The sequence below is a fragment of the Chiloscyllium punctatum genome, chromosome 9 (assembly GCF_047496795.1).
Source record: "Chiloscyllium punctatum isolate Juve2018m chromosome 9, sChiPun1.3, whole genome shotgun sequence".
Lineage (NCBI taxonomy): Eukaryota > Metazoa > Chordata > Chondrichthyes > Orectolobiformes > Hemiscylliidae > Chiloscyllium > Chiloscyllium punctatum.
In genome coordinates, this window is record NC_092747.1 from 9,556,410 (window position 1) to 9,572,772 (window position 16,363).

General features: G+C 45.6%; 1 protein-coding gene across 1 annotated transcript in view; it reads left to right on the plus strand.

Annotated features, from left to right (window-relative positions):
* Positions 1-16,363, plus strand: part of myo7aa (myosin VIIAa) — a 268,705-nt gene that overhangs the window by 34,028 nt on the left and 218,314 nt on the right. The window lies entirely within an intron of this gene.

Below are 16,363 nucleotides of genomic sequence, written 5' to 3' on the forward strand. Positions count from 1 at the left end.
GCTGTCAATGCGTCCACTATCTCTGTACCTGCTTCTTTTAGGATCTCCGATGCAAGCCATTAGGGTCAGAGGATGTACTTGCCTTTAGCCACATTAGCATTTTTAATAGACTTCTCTCTTGATGGTGCATAATTTCCCCCCCGCCCCCCCCCCCCGGGCGTGTTGTAGTGTAGGGGTTTGCTGCAGCCAATTTGTACAAAGCAAGGTTTGCCTGGTTAGCACTGCTGCCTCACAGCGCCAGAGACTCTGGTTCGATTTCTGCCTCAGGCTGTTGTCTGTGTGGAGTTTGCACATTCTCCCTGTTTCCTCCCACAGTCCAAAGATGTGCCGGTCAGGTGAATTGGCCATGCTAAATTGCCTGTAGTGCTAGGTGAAGGGATAAATGTAGGGGAATGGGCCTGGGTGGGTTGCTCTTCGGAAGGTTGGTGTGGACTTGTTAGGCCAAAGGGCCTGTTTCCACACTGTAGGGAATCTAATCTAAAAGGTTCCACAAGCGGCTTGGATTATGGCATTCCATCGTTGCTCTGGGATTTGAACTCTCAACCTTCTGACTCTTCAGGTGAGAGACAGTGAGAGATTAGGGGAGAAGTAGAGCAAATTCACTCAGAACATTCACAGGGTGAAAGGGCCTTATTTTAACTGATTTTGATTTTTGCCCTCGTGTGTGAGGGACCTGCTGTGGGATTTACGAGAGATATGTTTCCTGTTAGTGTGTTGTTCGTAAATATTCCTTGTTTGCTGTCACGCTCCTGCTCACTGATAGGGAGAAACTGTTGCTGCTCATAAAGGGAGCTCAAATAGAGAGAAAATTAAATTTTAATGGGATTGATTTACAATTGGAACAAATGTGATGCGAGGGGGAGGGGGGGGGGAGAAAAAACTATTATATGCGGCAAGCAATGAAATGTGCTGCTTGAAAGTGACACAATTGGATTTGCCTCCACTGCAATCAGGAGGGAATTGGATGGAATTAATGTGCAAGATACTGTGTGGGGATGGCAGAGTGGGGTGTGGGTGCAGAGAGGTCGGGGGGGGAAGAAGTGGCATACTTGCACTAGGACGTGATGCTCATCTGAAGAGCTAGTGTAGACCTGATGGACCAAATGGTCTCCATCTGTGCCTTAACACTTCAGTGATCCTAACAGATAGAGTTGGGATCAGGGAACATTGTAGGATGGCAACCTGTAACTAGGGGAGTGACACAGGGTTCAGTGCTGGGGTCATGATTCATTATTTAATAAAGTGCTTGAGGAAAGTCTGTTTGTTACCAAGTTTGTCGATGACCCACTAATAGGTGGGAAGGCAAGTGCTGAGGATTACACACAGCCCACAGAGGGATACAGACTGGTGAAGTCAGTGAGCTAAAACTTGGCTGACGCAATATAATGGGGGCAAATGTGATGTTGTGCACTTTGGCAGGAAGAATAGAGGAGCTGAATATCATTTACTTGGGGAAAGACTGCTGAAATCTGCAGCAGAGGGATTTGAGTCAGAATCCTAGAGGTGTACAGCACGGAAACAGACCGTTCAGTCCAAGTCTTTGTGCATAAATCACAAAAAGCTCTGAGGGTAATAGGGAAGGTAAATGGAATGTTGGCAATTATTACAAATGGAATGGAGTGCAAAAATAGAGAATCACTACAAGACCATTTTCTGAGCATGCCTCGAATGCTGCGAACAGTTTTGGCCCCTTTTATCTAAGGAAAGATACATTTGGTATTACAGACAGTCCAGAGAAAGTTCTGTAGGTTGATCCTAGATATGGAGGGGCTCACTTTCTAAGCAGAGGTTGGGTTTGTACTCAATGGCCTTCAGACCCTATTGAAGCATACAAGATTCTTTTAAGGTGCTTGATAGGATGGTCCCTTTTGAGAGTCTGGGACCAGAGGACATAATCTCAGAATTAAAGGGTCACACATTTTAAGACCTATTGAAGTGGAATCTCTACTCCAGAGGGTAGTAAATCTGTGGAATTCTTTACTGCAGAGAGCTGTTGGGGCTGGGTCCTTATATTCAAAGTTGAGAGACATAGATTTTTAAATCAGCAAGGGAATTGGGTTATGGGGAAAAAGACAGGAAAATGGAGTTGAGGATTACCAGATCAGCCTGATCTCATTTGAGTTGCAGAACAAATTTGGGCTGAATGGCCTACTTCTCCGGTGTTTCCTGGTTTTCAGTGACCTGGAGAATCTCAATGTCTGAACTCATGCTTCCAGTTCAGCCTTCCAGGTTGTCCCACAATTTGTTTTTTTTTTGAGTCCACGTCTGGTTTATCAGTCCAGAACAGTGAGCACTAATAGCAAATAGTCTCTCAGTTAAACACCAGCATCATGTGCTCAAGAACCTGAATATCTGCAATGGCTTTTTGAAAGATAACCCTGAGTAAGGGGCAATAGGAATGCAGTGGCTAGTTCTTTTGAGAATGTTTGTTTATGGCCCACCAGTATTATAGCTGGCCAAGGATGGAGCTGAAAGAGACATGGACACAATTCTAGACAGAATTTTTTGTTTTTTGTCTCTTGTGTAACAGATCTGCTGTTGAGCAAGTGGACAGAGGATCAGGAAGGATTTATTGGAGGCAACCAATATGGTGAACTTCTCCCTACTTTCACTTCCAGTTTTTGGGAGACCAGACTCTCAGCACGTCCAACAAATGCCATGGAAAGTCAAAATTCTTAACCTGAGCAGGTCAAGGAAAGCTGTGACCAAACTAAACAAATTGTAAGAGTTTTGGAAGCTTTCCCCCAACCCTTGCTAATCCCCGTAAGAATCAAGAACCTATTTATCTCTGTCTTAAATACACTGTGACTTGGCCTCTGCAGGCTTCCGCAGCAAAGAGTTCCCCAAATTCACCACCCTCTGTCTGAAGAAAGTCGTCCTCTCAGTTCTAAAGCATCATCCCTTCGGGCTAAGGCTGTGTCCTCACTCTTCTCCTCCTGCTATTAGTGGAAGCATCATCCCCACATGTGCTCTATTGAGGCCTCTCTCTGTATTTTGTGAGTTACATTCCGATTTCCCATCCTTCTAAACTCGACTGAATACAGACTTAGAATCCTCAACCACTCCTCATGATAAACACTTCATCCCCAAGATCATTCTTGTGAGCATCCTCTGGATCCCTTCCAAGGCCAGCACATTCTTGGGGCCCAAAACTGCGCTCCATATTCCAAATGAAGTTTGACCAGAGCCTTATGCAGCTCCAGCAGCATTTCTCTGCCCTTGTGTTCCATTTCTCTTGAAATGAAAACGTGGTGCTGGAAAAGCGCAGCAGGTCAGGCAGCATCCAAGGAGCAGGAGAATCGACGTTTCGGGCATGAGCTCTTCTTCAGGGAGCCCTTCTTCAGGATCATGCGTGAAACGTCGATTCTCCTGCTCCTTGGATGTTGCCTGACCTGCGCTTTTCCAGCAACACATTTTCAGCTCTGATCTCCAGCATCTGCAGTCCTCACTTTCTCCTCGAAGATTTCTCTTGAAATGCCAACATTGCATTTGCCTTCCTAACTGAACTGAACCTAGAACATAGAACAATACAGCACAGAACAGGCACTTCGGCCCACGATGTTGGGCCGAACATTTTGTCCCAGCTTAAGTACCTATCCAATTGCTGCTTCAAGGTCACCAATGATTCTGACTCTGCCACTCCCACAGGCAATGCATTCCATGCCCCCACCACTCTCTGGGTAAAGAACCTACCCCTGACATCCCCCCTACCTTCCACCCTTCACCTTAAATTTATGTCCCCTTGTAACACTCTGTTATACCCAGGGAAAAAGTCTCTGTCTACTCTATCTATTCCCCTGATCATCTTTAAACCTCTATCAAGTCACCCCTCACCCTTCTCTGTTCCAATGAGAAAAGGCCTAGCACTCTCAACCTATCCTTGTATGACCTATTCTCCATTCCAGGCAACATCCTGGTAAATCTCCTCTGCACCCTCTCCAAAGCTTCCACATCTTTCCTAAAAGTGAGGCAACCAGAACTGTACACAGCACTCCAAATGTGGCCTAACCAAGGTCCTGTACCATCAACATCACCTCATGACTCTTGAATTCAATCCCTCTGCCAATGAACGCTAATTCACCATAGGCCTTCTTACAAGCTCTATCCACCTGAGTGGCAACTTTCAAAGATCTATAAACATAGACCCCAAGATCCCTCTGATCCTCCACCTTACTAAGAACCCTACCGTTAACCCTGTATTCCGCATTCTTATTTGTCCTTCCAAAATGGACGACCTCACACTTGATAGGGTTGAACTCCATCTGCCACTCCTTAGCCCAGCTCTGCATCATATCGAAGTCTCTTTGCAGCCGACAACAGCCCTCCTCACTATTCACAACTCCACCAATCTTTGTATCGTCTGCAAATTTACTGACCCACCCTTCGACTCCCTCATCCAAGTCATTAATAAAAATTACAAACAGCAGAGGACCCAGAACTGATCCCTGCGGAACTCCACTTGTAACTGGGCTCCAGGTTGAATATTTACCATCTACCACCACTCTCTGACTTCGACTGGTTAGCCAGTTCTCTATCCAACTGGCCAAACTTCCCACTATCCTATGCCTCCTGACTTTCCGCATAATCCTACCATGAGGAACCTTATCAAATGCCTTACTAAAATCCATGTACACTACATCCACTGCTCTACCCTTATCCACGTGCTTGGTCACCTCCTCAAAGAATTCAATAAGACTTGTAAGGCAAGACCTACCCCTCTCAAATCTGTGCTGGCTGTCCCTAATCAAGCAGTGTCTTTCCAGATACTCATAAATCCTATCCCTCAGTACCCTTTCCATTACTTTGCCTACCACAGAAGTAAGACTAACTGGCCTGTAATTCCCGGGGTTATCCCTATTCCCTTTTTTGAACAGGGGCACAACATTCGCCACTCTCCAGTCCCCCTGGTACCACCCCCATTGACCGTAAAGACAAAAAGATCATTGCCAACAGTTCTGCAATTTCCTCTCTTGCTTCCCACATAATCCTAGGATATATCCCGTCCGGCCCGGGGGGACTTGTCTATCCTCCAGTTGTTCAAAATGCCCAACACCTCTTTCTTCCTAACAAGTATCTCCTAGCTTACCAGTCTGTTTCACACTTTCCTCTTCAACCATACGGTCCCTCTCATTTGTAAATACTGTAGAAAAGTACTCATTCAAGACCTCTCCTATCTCTTCTGACTCTATACGCAGTCCCCCACTACTGTCCTTGATCGGACCTACCCTCGTTCTCGTCATTCTCGTGTTTCTCACATATGCGTAAAAGGCCTTGGGGTTATCCTTGATCCAAAGATTTTTCATGCCCTCTCTTAGCTCTCCTAATCCCTTTCTTCAGCTCCCTCCTGGCTATCCTGTTTCCCTCCAACGCTCTGTCTGAACCTTGTTTCCTCAACCTTATGTAGGCCTCCTTCTTCCTCTTTACAAGACATTCAACCTCCCTCATCAACCAAGGTTCCCTCACACGACCATCTCTTTCCTGCCTGACAGGTACATACATATCAAGGACATGTCGTATCTGTTCCTTGATAAAGTTCCACATTTCAATGACATCCTTCCCTGACAGCCTATGCTCCTCAGATCCTGTCTTACAGCATCGTATTTACCCTTCCCCCAATTGTAAAACCTACCCTGTTGCATGCACCTATCTCTCTCCATAACCAAGGTGAAAGTCACAGAATTGTGGTCACCATCACCAAAATGTTCACCCACTAACCAGCCCATCACTTGTCCTGGTTCGTTACAGAGTACAAAATCCAATATGGCCTCCCCTCTGGTCGGACAATCTACATACTGAGTTAGAAAAGCTTCCTGGACACACTGCACGAACACCGCCCTGTCCAATCTACTTGATCTAAGGAGCTTCCAATCAATATTTGGGAAGTTGAAATCACCCATGACTACTACCCTGTGGCTTCTGCACCTTTCCAAAATCTGTTTCCCAATCTGTTTCTCCACATCTCTGCTGCTATTGGGGGGCCTATAGTAAACACCCAACAAGGTGACTGCTCCTTTCCTATTTCTGACTTCAGCCCATACTACCTCCAGAGGCAGATCCCCTTCGAACTGTCTTTCTGCAGCCATTATACCATTTCTAATTAGCAATGCCACCCCCCCTCCTTTTTTACCACCCTCCCTAATCTTACTGAAACATCTGTAACCAGGAATCTCCAACAACCATTCCTGTCCCTCCTCTATCCACGTTTCCGTGATGGCCACAACATCGTAGTCCCTGGTACTGATCCATGCCTTAAGTTCACCCACCTTATTTCTGATACTCCTTACGTTGAAGTATACACACTTGAACCCATCTCTGTGTCCGCAAGTATTCCCTGTCAGTGCTACCTTCTCCACAGCCTCCCTACATTCTTAGACATCCTGAAAAACAGCTAGCCTACTTGCTGGATTACAAGTCCGGATCCCATCCCCCTGCCAAATTTGTTTAAATCCGCCCGAAGAGTGCTAGCAAACCTACTTCCCAGGATATTGGTGCCCTTCTGGTTCAGGTGCAACCTGTCCTGCTTGTACAGGTCCCACCTTCCCCAGAATGCAGTCCAATTGTCCAAATACCTGAAGCCCTCCCTCCTACACCATCCTTGCAGCCAAGTGTTCAACTGCACTCTCTCCCTATTCCTTGCCTCGCTGTCACGTGGCACCGGCAACAACCCAGAGATGATGACTCTGTCCGTCCTAGCTTTTAGCTTCTAGCCTAACTCCGAGCTCATGAATGACCTCCACACCCCTTTTCTTACCTATGTCATTGGTGCCAATGTGCACCACGACCTCTGGCTGCACACCCTCCCCCTTAAGGATTCTGAAGACACTGGTCCGGGACGTCTCAGACCCTGGCACCTGGGAGGCAACAAACCATCCAAGCGTCTCGCCCATGTCCACAGAACCACCTGTCTGTCCCTCTAACTATAGAGTCTCCTATAACTAGCGCTCTCCACCTCCTTCCCTCTGGGCCTCAGAGCCAGACCTTGTGCCAGAGACCCGGTCACTGCAGCTTACCCCTGCTAGGCTGTCCTCCTCTTCTCTTTTCTCTTCCCCCCCCCCCCCCCCCCCCACCCCCCCCCCCCCCACAGTTCCCCACAGGGGATCCCTGCTCTGCCTGCTTCCTCCCCTTCCCACCTCTAACTGTTACCCAGCTACCTCTGTTCTCTGGCGTAACTATGTCCCTGTAGCTTCCATCTATCACCCTCTCAGCGCCTTGAATAATCCTCAATTCATCCAACTCCAGCTCCAGTTCCCTAATGCGGTCTGTGAGGAGCTGGAGCTGGCTGCACTTCCTGCAGATGAAGTCGGCAGGAGCATCGGTGGTCACCCCTACCTCAAACATCCTGCAGGAGGAACATTCCACTGCCTGCACTGCCATTACTCTACACTTAGTCTCCAAAACAAGAACACCAAGTAGTTTACCTTTTTTTTTAAGTTAGAGGAGGAGGGAGGGTGGGAGACGCCACACATGTAGTGTCTCTGGTTCCTTCTCCACTTGAATAACAATCACTTACCTTCCTGACCGGCTCTGCGCTCCGACTTCACTTCTGCCCAGCTCCCGCCGCTCTCTGCTGCAAAAAGACCTAAATGTGAACCTTCAGAGTCTTGAATTGGGACTCCCAAGCCCCTATAATCAGATTTCTGAAGCCTTTCCCCATCTTGAAATAATCTACACCTCTGTTCTCGTGATCAAATGCACAACCTCATACTTTTCCTGCATTGTATTCTATCTGCTGCTTCTTTGCCCACTCTCCTAGCCTGGCCAAGTCCTTCTACAGCCCTCCACATTTCCTTCACACTACCTCTCCTTCCTTCTATTTTTGTCATCTGCAAACTCAGCAATAATGTCCTCCGATCCTTTCTTCCAGATTGGAGATATGAATAGTTGTGGTCCCAATACTGACTCCTGTAGAACTCCAGTAGTTACTGGCTGCCATCCAGAAAAAGACCCCTTTATCCCCAAGCACTGCCTTCTGCCAGTCAGTCAATTCTCTATCTTTTGCTAGTAGCTTACTTCTAACACCGTGGGCTTTTATTCTTTTTTGATCTCTGTCCTGTCATTCATGTTTGTGAATGATGCAGTGTGAATTTGTAGCTTCTGAGCAGAAGTAGGACATGAACATGTCATATTTGTATTTTTTTTTCAGTATCTTCAAATTTTCTCCAGCCATTTCTTTTCAGATGCTGCTTGAACAAGTTTACATGATTTTTGCCTGACCTTACACAACTTTCAAGAAGTGCACTAGTGGCATAAACCCTTATCCTTTTTAATAATGAAGAGATTGAATGAATTGGGTTTAGATTAGATTAGATTACTTAGTGTGGAAACAGGCCCTTCGGCCCAACAAGTCCACACCGCCCCGCCGAAGCGCAACCCACCCATACCCCTACATCTACCCCTTACCTAATACCCGCAGGAAACCCACGCAGACACAGGGAGAATGTGCAAACTCTACACAGAGAATCGCCTGAGGCGGGAATTGAACCTGGGTCTCTGGCGCTGTGAGGCAGCAGTGCTAACCACTGTGCCACCATGCCGCCCACAGTTGGAGGGATTGTAACTGCGATGGGCAGCATTGCCTGCCAGCCTTGTGTTTTTTTTTACAACATTGTGATCTTTAAGGAGTGGCGTGATGACTGCAAAACCTGTTGGGCTGATGTGAGATTGAGCCCAGGACTAAGGTAGCAGACAGTTATTTTCCTGTCGATTAAACACTAGACTGGAAAATGAACTGACTGAAGTTTAAAAAGGTCAAAAGTGCAATTATAAACTGTCTTGTCAGACAGAGAATCTATAGCTGAAAAAATAATAGCCTCTGCCTAAAGGGAAGCAATTTAAACATATCCAATTAATCAAAGGATCAGTTATTTGCATTTCTAACCTGTAAAAAGCAGACTTTGCCATGAGTATTAAATAATTAATGAATACCATGACTTTTTTTTTAATTTTACAGAATTCATTGAATGGCATGCTTTCTGATCTAAGTTAGGATAGTGTTATGATCCTGTCTAATATTATTACAAGACAATATTATTCCTGATGAAGGGCTTTTGCCCGAAATGTCGATTTCGCTGTTCCTGGATGCTGCCTGAACTGCTGTGCTCTTCCAGCACCACTAATCCAGAATCTGGTTTCCAGCATCTGCAGTCGTTGTTTTTTACCTTTTTTATTACAAGACAAGTCAGGCCCCAGATTTAGAATCTGGCTTGATAGATCATGTTGATTTATTTTTTTTTAAAAAGTTGAGGTCTCTCACTGAAACAACACTATTCTGCAGATCTGTTTTTAACAATAAAACAAGTGTATTAAGCAAAAGAAAATAAGATAAACTAAGCTATTTACAACCTTTTTTTTTTGAAAGTGCATTAACAACATGATCCTATCTATATATTTTTTTGAATCTCCTTACAGCGCTTAAACATCAGATTTTGACTCTCTATTTGATCTATAGGTTTAATTTAACTGTTTCAATTCCTGGGTTTGAGGGCTTTTTTTATTGATTCTTGGGCTATGGGTTGGACCAGCATTTATTGTCTGTCCTTAAGTTGGTGATCTGCCTTCGTAAACAGCTGCAGTCTGTGCAGTGGGCTAACCCACAATACCATGAGAGAGAGAATTTCAGGATTTTGACCCAGTGACACTGAAGGAACGGCGATCTATTTTCAAGTCAGGGTGGTGAGCAGCTTGCAGGGGTTGGTGTTCCCATGTATCTGCTGCCCTTGTCTTTCCAGATGGAAGTGGTCATGCATTTGGAAGGTGCTGTTGCAGGAGCATTGGTGAATTTCTGCAGAGCATCTTATAGATAGTAACAGCAATGTGTACTCTATGTCGGTGCATGGAGTGAATGCTTGTGGATGTGATGCTAATCAAGTGGGCTGCTTTGTCCTCCGTTATGCTGTGCTTCTTAAGTGGTGTTGGAGCTTTGCTCATCCAGGCAAGTGGAGAATGTTCCATCACACTCCTGGCTTGTGCCATGTAGATGGTGGACAAGCTTTGAGGAGTCAGGAGGTGAGTTACTCACTGCAGGGTTCCTGGCCTCTGACCTGCTCTTGTAGCCACTGCTCAGACAAACTGAACAATTTTAGCCAATGATTTTTAATTTGGAAAATGTCAGGAATGGAGGGTGAAGGCAATGAGTGACACTGAATCCTTGGCTTCTCTTCCCTCTCCTGCATTTCAAGAAAGTGGCCCATTGCAATGCCCTTGAAGGGCATTTAGGGAAGGGTAATAAATGCCAGTAGCACCAATGAACATCTGACAGTGTGCTGCGAATACATGGAGAAGGATAGCTTGAGAACATTTATGAATCTTTAGGGCACCTCAGTGGTTAGCATTGCTGCCTCACAGCACCAGGGACTTCGGTTCAATTCTATTCTTGAACAACTGTCTGTGTGGAGTTTTGTATGTTCTCCCTGTATCTGTGTGGGCTTCCACCGGGTACTCTGGTTTCCTCCCACAGTCCATAGATGTGCAGGTTAGGGTGGATTGGCCATGGGAAATGCAACATTACGTTGGTGGGATCTGGGGGTAGGATGCTCTTCCGAAGGTCAGTGCAGACTCGATGGGATGAATGGCCTCTCTGCCCTGTAAGGATTCTATGAAAATGTAGCATGGCCTGCAGCAACATGTGGGGGCACTGGAAAGGGAGGGCACGCATATTGGCGCTTCAAACAGCTGTGGGGACTTGATGTTGGGGGGGGTGGGGGAAGAGGAGGAGGTGGGGTTCTTGTGGAGAGTCAGACACTGGTTTTCCTCAGCTGGATGTGAACTAGAGGTGTAATTCAATGTGATTACACTCTTTCTAGTTTCTTTACCCTTCTCCTCTGTAAAGACAAGATGCCAGTTCAGTTGAGAATCCCACTTTGTGATCTTCAGGCCATCTGTGTGATTTAAATTTTCTTTTACTAAAACAGGCAATCTTGAATATGTTGATCTGTGGAAGAAATGTGACTCGTTGTTTAGTAAATTTTAAAGCAGGCAGTAAACGCTATCGAGAATTATTATCTGCTGTCGGCCTGTTTATTCATTGTGTTGTAAAGTGCAGTAGTTTGTAACGAATTACAAAAGCATAACATCCAAAATAAATGTCCATATTTTGCTCAACCCTTACCTGCACTTATAAAGAAAAATATGGGTGGCCTAATATTTTGACTGGCTGTGATATTTAATAGTCTTAAGCACACACTGAACTGAAGCTGCTTGTGCTTGGAATTTTTTTTATTCATTTATGGGACTTGGCAGTCACTGGATGGGCCAGCATTTATTGCCCATCCCTAGTTGCCCTTTGGAAAGGTGGTGGTGAGCTGCCGCCTTGAACCTCTGTGGTCCACTTGCTCTGGGTTGACCCAGAGAATTCCGGGATTTGACCCAACGACTGTGAAGGAACGGCAGTATATTTCCAAGTCCGGGTGGTGAGTGGCTTGGAGGGGAACTTGCAGGTGGTGGTGTTTCCAAGTACCTGCTACCCTTGTCCTTCTAGATGGAAGTGTTCGTGGATTTGGAAGGTGCTGTCTGACTATCTTTTGGTGAATTCTGCAGTGCATTTTGTGGATAGTACACACTGCGGTGGTGAAGGGAATGGATGTTTGTGGTTGTGGTGCCAGTCAAGCAGGCTGCTTTGTCCTGGATGGTGTCAAGCTGCTTGAGTGTTGTTGGAGTTGCAGCCATCCAGGCAAGTGGGGAGTATTCCATCACACTCCTGACTTGTGCCTTGTAGATGATGGACAGGCTTTGGGGTGTCAGGAGGTGAGTTACTTGCTGCAGTATCCAGAGTCTCTGATCTGCTCTTGTGTTTTAGGTGGCGAGTTGAGTTTCTGGTCAATGGTAATCCCAAGGATGTTGACAGTGGGGGATTCAGTGACTGTAATAGATTATAGATTGGTACAAGAGGCCATTTGGTTTCTCTGCTGGCTCTTTGTAAGAGCAACTTGACTTGTCCCACTCCCCCATGCTGATTCCCAAAGGCCTGCAGATTATTCTTGTAAGGTATTATCACTTTCCCTTTTTCAGAAAGCTTCTGTTTCATCTGCCTGTTAGGCAGTGCATTTGTGACCCTCACCACTTCACTTTGCCAGGAGAGCGGAAGGTTCTTTCTTGTGTTACTGACTGACCTTTTGCCAATCTGTTTTTATATCAATGTCAGCCGGTACTCTACCAATCCAATATATGGGATCTATCTCTCTCTTTTCTGTGTCTCTGTCCCTTCTGACAGTTATATCTCTTCCATCAGGCAGAAGATACAAAAGTTTGAAAACGCATACTAACCGATTCAAGGACAGCTTCTTCCCCACTGTTATCAGACTTGAGTGAACCACTCGTATGTTGGAGTTGTTCTTTATCTGCACCTTATCTGTGGCTGTAACACTATATATTCTGCATTCTGTTCCATTACCCTGATGTACTTGTAAGGTATGATTTGTCTTGTTAACATGCAAAACAATACTTTTCACTGTATCTCAGTACATATAGCAATGTCATTAACCAAAACCATTCTCACCTTTTTTCCTTAATGGGTATCCTGTCAGACCCTATTTTTAACTGACCTTTTTTAATGCTGCCAATTTTGTTTTCCTCCCATTGACCCCTTCCTTCTGTGCTTCCAGCCCACCCCATTCTCTAACCTATTTTTTTTTTCTCCTAGTGACTTTTTTTTTAGAAAATATATATCCTGCTCCTTCCCTGACTGGCTGGCTGTAACTTTGGCAGTTGACAACAAAGTCCGTCCATGTGCTCTAGGCCTTTCTGTGCCATTCTGGTTTGTTTCATAGAATCATATGGCACAGAGAAGAGGCCATTCAACCCATTGAGTCTACACCACTACCAACACTACTCCTCTCTCTTTCCTGCACTAGGCCCATGGCCTTGAATGTGATACATTTCAAGTGCTCTTCCAAGTACCTAGAGATGTACAGCATGGAAACAGACCCTTCGGTCCAACTCTTCCATGCTGATCAGATATCCCAACCCAATCTAGTCTCACCTGGTCCAAACCCTTCCTATTCATATACCCAACCAGATGCCTTTTAAATGTTGCAATTGTACCAGCCTCCACCACTCCCTCTGGCAACTTTTTTTTGTTTTAAATATTGTGAAATATCCTACCTCCACTGCTCTCCCAGGTGATGCATTTCAGATCCTCGCCACACTCTGGGTGAGAAAACCTTTCCTTGAATCCCCTCAACCTTCTGCTTTCCACTTTAAAAAAGAGTGCCCTCTTGATTTTAAACCTTTCAACCAACAATTCAGCTGCTTTCTATCAGCCTGTCTGTGCAGCTCCTCCTCTTGCACTCCTGTATCAGACTGCACCGCACCCCAACCCACCACCTTTCAGTGAAAACCACCCGAGTGTGTCCAGTGTCTCACTGTAACTGACATGGTCCACGCCAGGCAACGTTCTGACTGATCTCTCAATGCAGATCCAACATAACCTCCCCTGCTCTTATTGGTTGAGCCATAGATTTATAAAGGCAAGTGTCCCATCCACCCCTTCACTAATCTTAACAACTGATGCTGCCATCTTCTGGGACCTGTAGACAAACACTCCAATTCCTCTGAACTTCCTAATGCCCTGCTGTTTGTAGAGGAATCCCTTGTCTTGTTTGGCAGTATAATGTGGAGAAAAGTAAACTTGCAATTTTGGCAGCGATTTACAACAAAAACTGCTGATTTTGGAATTCAAAGTAAACAAGGAGCAGGTGTCTGTGTGGGTTTCCTCCCAGGTGCTCTAGTTTCCTCCCACAGTCCAAAGATGTGCAGATCGGGTGAATTGGCCATGCTAAATTGCCCATAGTGTTAGGTGCAAGTCAGAGGGGAAATAAGTCTGGGTGGGTTATTGTTTGGAGGGTTGGTGTGGACTGGTTGGGCTGAAGGGCCTGTTTCTGCACTGTAGAGAATCTAATCTAATCTGAAACGCAGCAAGCCAGGCAGCATCAGAGGTGAAGTTGATGTTTTGAGGATAAACCTTCCTCAGGAATGGAAGGGCCAGACCTCTTTGACCTCTTCAGCCCTTTAGCTCCTTCTCCCCCTACACGCAGGCTTGAAGGGCTGGGGGTGCTCCATCACTCATTGGGGCTACAATCCTGCATTCTTCCTTTTGATCCCTTTTTGCCCTAAAGAACCGACTTCCAACTCCCCCTTGAAGTCATTCAGCATTTGGCCCTGACCACTTTCAGGGGCAGAGAATTACACCGGCTCGCCATCCTTGATGCGAAGAAATTTCTCCTCATCTCAGTCCTAAAGTGGCCTATCCCGTATCTGTTGACCGTGAATATTTGTTCCTGAGCTCCCTTGTCTAGTCCTGTTAGAATTTGAGGCTCCTGAGACAGCCATCACTCCCACCCCCAAACTTCCAAACCAGTTTGTTTTTGTTTGAGATCCTGTTCTTCAGGCCACACAGAAAATGCTAGAAGCCCCGATTTTATATGGGGCCACATCTACAAGGAGAGGGAAACAATATTTGGGCAGAAACCTTAATCAGAATCTGGAGTTTATAATTTTTACCTTTTTTTAACATATGATTGTTGCAGGTTAGGCCAGAATTTGTTACTCCCCCATAATTACTCCCACCTTGAATCACTGCAGTCCATGTTTTTGTGAGTATGCCCACAAAGTCCTTGGAGCGGAACTTCCAGGATTTTGACCCCATAACAGTGAAGGAATGGTGATATATTTCTGGGTCAGTGTGATGAATGAGTGGCTTGGGGATGCCAGCACCCCTCCATGTACCTGATGCCCTTGTCCTCCTAGCTGTGGTAGTAGTTGTGGGTTTGGAAGATGTCAGATGTACAGCATGGACACAGACCCTTTGGTCTAACTCATCCATCCAACCAAATATCCCAACCTAACCTAGTCCCATTTGCCAGCGCATGGCCCAAATCCCTCTTAAACCCTTCCTATTCATATACCCATCCAGGTGCCTTTTAAAAGCTACACAACACCAAGCTGTAGTCTAACAGGTTGATTTGGAAGTACAAGCTTTCAGAGCAGCACTCCAAAAGCTTTCACTTCCAAATAAACCTGTTGAACTGTAACCTGGAGTTGTTTGCCTTTTTAACTTTGTCCACCCCAGTCCAAACACCAGCACTTTCACATCATGCCTTTTAAATGTTGTAATTGTACCAGCCCCCACCATTTCCTCTGGCAGCTCATTCCATACACGTACCACCCTCTTGTATGGAAAAAGTTGCCCCTTAAGTCCCTTTTAAATCTTTCCCCTCTCGCCCTTGGTGACTGCAGTCTGTTCTCAGCCATTGGAAAGCTGCGACTGGTGTTGGATGCATTTCCTGGGCAGTACAAAAGCAAGATTGAGGTAAATAACACTTCCCCCCCCCCCCCGCCCATTTACTGAGCCCCTTTTGGAAGGGGCCGAAGGTAGAAGCTTTTTGTATAAATAGTTTAACGTAGATCACGGCTCCACTGAAGTGGAGGGAGAGAAAAGCGATTGGAAGGTGATTCATAGCAAGTGGGTGAACTGAACATCCTGATTTTATTTTGTCACGACCTTTGTATTAACAACTCTTGTCATTGTCAGGCAGGATGTGGAGTCTGAAAAGGGACCAGTTTGTCTCCCAGCAAGACCTGTACTATCCTATTCAGTCTCTCTCCCTAGTAAATTTGCGTTAATGAGTTTGTCCCTTGAGCAGGGCTTTGTTACTCGCATTTTCTGGATAATTTGTACCAGGGCCCAATTGAAACTGTCTGCCCAAGTAAACCAGCCCATACTTGACATTTGAAGTACCATCACCATGGATTATGTCAGTCTTCATTTAAATGGCTTTGAGAATGCTGTCCGGGACTAGAGGAGTTCCATTTGATATTCCGCTCATGATTCCAGCCACTGTTTGGGCATCTCCTCTCATTCCAACTGATTTATGTGCAGATTCCTGGTGAAACTGAATCTCCTGATTGTTTTATTTTAGCAAGAGATCCTGTGGAGTTGGTACATGGTCTGTTTACTGTATGCAGATTTTCTTCTTTTTTTATATAAAAAGCCTGCGTTAAATAATACCCCAATGTTGTAAAGTGCTTTGGAGTTTCAGTGAGCTACTTTTTTTTTGGAGTAGGTGTTTGTAGGGAATGTGGAAGTTGAATTACACACACAGTACTCTCTCCCCTTTCTTCTCCCACCCCTCCACCACCCCCACCTCCCCCCCCACCCCCCCCCACCCCGACTGCCCCTTGCATGTCCCCTAGCTTTCCTGCTTACATCCTGGAGAAGGACTTAAATCAATGATCTACAAATGTTGGCATAAATAAAACCCTTTTTTTTTTCTTCTTTGTGCCCATATTTGCCCTCTGCAGAAATATGAAAATTACAGCCTGACTACTTATTGGAGAACGCACGGTCTCCATCTCGTGCCGTTCTTGC